This window comes from Salmo salar, chromosome 15, assembly GCF_965601325.2.
Source record: "Salmo salar chromosome 15, fSalSal1, whole genome shotgun sequence".
NCBI lineage: Eukaryota > Metazoa > Chordata > Actinopteri > Salmoniformes > Salmonidae > Salmo > Salmo salar.
The window spans coordinates 20,870,202-20,873,896 of record NC_138305.1 but is presented as its reverse complement, the minus strand read 5'-3'; positions in this window follow the sequence as shown (position 1 = coordinate 20,873,896).

Below are 3,695 nucleotides of genomic sequence, written 5' to 3'. Positions count from 1 at the left end.
TACTAGTAGCACTACACTGACTAGTAGCACTACACTGACTGGTAGCACTACACTACACTGACTAGATGCACTACACTACACTGACTGGTAGCACTACACTACACTGACTAGATGCACTACACTACACTGACTGGTAGCACTACACTGACTGGTAGCACTACACTTACAAGTAGCACTACACTACACTGACTAGAAGCACTACACTGACTAGAAGCACTACACTGACTGGTAGCACTACACTACACTGACTGGTAGCACTACACTACACTGACTGGTAGCACTGCACTACACTGACTGGTAGCACTACACTGACTGGTTACACTACACTTACTAGAAGCACTACACTGACTGGTAGCACTACACTACACTGACTGGTAGCACTACACTACACTGACTGGTAGCACTACACTACACTGACTGGTAGCACTACACTACACTGATTTGGTAGCACTACACTACACTGACTGGTAGCACTACACTACACTGACTGGTAGCACTACACTGACTGGTAGCACTACACTGACTGGTAGCACTACACTGACTGGTAGCACTACACTGACTGGTAGCACTACACTGACTGGTAGCACTACACTGACTGGTAGCGCTACACTACACTGACTGGTAGCGCTACACTACACTGACTGGTAGCGCTACACTACACGGACTGGTAGCGCTACACTACACGGACTGGTAGCGCTACACTACACGGACTGGTAGCGCTACACTACACTGACTGGTAGCGCTACACTACACTGACTGGTAGCGCTACACTACACTGACTGGTAGCGCTACACTACACTGACTAGAAGCACTACACTACACGGACTGGTAGCACTACACTACACTGACTAGAAGCACTACACTCACTGGTAGCACTACACTACACTGACTAGTAGCACTGCGCTACACTACACTGACTGGTAGCACTACACTGACTGGTAGCGCTACACTACACTGACTGGTAGCGCTACACTACACTGACTGGTAGCGCTACACTACACTGACTGGTAGCACTACACTGACTGGTAGCGCTACACTACACTGACTGGTAGCGCTACACTACACTGACTGGTAGCGCTACACTACACTGACTGGTAGCGCTACACTACACTGACTGGTAGCGCTACACTACACTGACTGGTAGCGCTACACTACACTGACTGGTAGCGCTACACTACACTGACTGGTAGCGCTACACTACACTGACTGGTAGCGCTACACTACACTGACTGGTAGCGCTACACTACACTGACTGGTAGCGCTACACTACACTGACTGGTAGCGCTACACTACACGGACTGGTAGCGCTACACTACACTGACTAGAAGCACTACACTACACGGACTGGTAGCACTACACTACACTGACTAGAAGCACTACACTCACTGGTAGCACTACACTACACTGACTAGTAGCACTGCGCTACACTACACTGACTGGTAGCACTACACTACACTACACTGACTGGTAGCACTACACTGACTGGTAGCACTACACTACACTGACTGGTAGCACTACACTACACTGACTGGTAACACTACACTACACTGACTGGTAACACTACACTACACTGACTAGAAGCACTACACTCACTGGTAGCACTACACTACACTGACTAGTAGCACTGCGCTACACTACACTGACTGGTAGCACTACACTACACTACACTGACTGGTAGCACTACACTGACTGGTAGCACTACACTACACTGACTGGTAGCACTACACTACACTGACTGGTAGCACTACACTACACTGACTGGTAGCACTACACTACACGGACTGGTAGCACTACACTACACTGACTAGTAGCACTACACTGACTGGTAGCACTACACTACACTTACTAGAAGCACTACACTGACTGGTTACACTACACTACACTGACTGGTAGCACTACACTACACTGACTGGTAGCACTACACTACACTGACTGGTAGCACTACACTACACTGACTAGTAGCACTACACTGACTAGAAGCACTACACTGACTGGTAACACTACACTGACTGGTAGCGCTACACTACACTGACTGGTAGCGCTACACTACACGGACTGGTAGCGCTACACTACACGGACTGGTAGCACTACACTACACTGACTGGTAGCACTACACTACACTGACTAGAAGCACTACACTACACGGACTGGTAGCACTACACTACACTGACTAGAAGCACTACACTCACTGGTAGCACTACACTACACTGACTAGTAGCACTGCGCTACACTACACTGACTGGTAGCGCTACACTACACTGACTGGTAGCGCTACACTACACTGACTGGTAGCGCTACACTACACTGACTGGTAGCGCTACACTACACTGACTGGTAGCGCTACACTACACTGACTGGTAGCGCTACACTACACTGACTGGTAGAGCTACACTGACTGGTAGCGCTACACTGACTGGTAGCGCTACACTGACTGGTAGCGCTACACTGACTGGTAGCGCTACACTGACTGGTAGCGCTACACTGACTGGTAGCGCTACACTGACTAGTAGCGCTACACTGACTAGTAGCACTACACTACACTGACTAGAAGCACTACACTACACTTACTAGAAGCACTACACTGACTGGTAGCGCTACACTGACTGGTAGCGCTACACTGACTGGTAGCGCTACACTGACTGGTAGCGCTACACTGACTAGTAGCGCTACACTGACTAGAAGCACTACACTACACTTACTAGAAGCACTACACTGACTAGTAGCACTACACTGACTGGTAGCACTACACTACACTGACTGGTAGCACTACACTGACTGGTAGCACTACACTACACTGACTGGTAGCACTACACTACACTGACTGGTAGCACTACACTACACTGACTGGTAGCACTACACTACACTGACTGGTAGCACTACACTACACTGACTGGTTGCACTACACTACACTGACTAGTAGCACTACACTGACTGGTAGCACTGCACTGACTAGAAGCACTACACTACACTGACTAGAAGCACTACACTACACTGACTGGTAGCACTACACTACACTGACTGGTAGCACTACACTACACTGACTGGTAGCACTACACTGACTGGTAGCACTACACTGACTGGTAGCACTACACTGACTGGTAGCAATACACTGACTGGTAGCACTACACTGACTGGTAGCACTACACTACACTGACTGGTAGCACTACACTACACTGACTGGTAGCACTACACTACACTGACTGGTAGCACTACACTACACTGACTGGTAGCACTACACTACACTGACTGGTAGCACTACACTACACTGACTGGTAGCACTACACTACACTGACTGGTAGCACTACACTACACTGACTGGTAGCACTACACTACACTGACTGGTAGCACTACACTACACTGACTGGTAGCACTACACTACACTGACTGGTAGCACTACACTACACTGACTGGTAGCACTACACTACACTGACTGGTAGCACTACACTACACTGACTGGTAGCACTACACTACACTGACTGGTAGCACTACACTACACTGACTGGTAGCACTACACTACACTGACTGGTAGCACTACACTACACTGACTGGTAGCACTACACTACACTGACTGGTAGCACTACACTACACTGACTGGTAGCACTACACTACACTGACTGGTAGCACTACACTACACTGACTGGTAGCACTACACTACACTGACTGGTAGCACTACACTACACTGACTGGTAGCACTA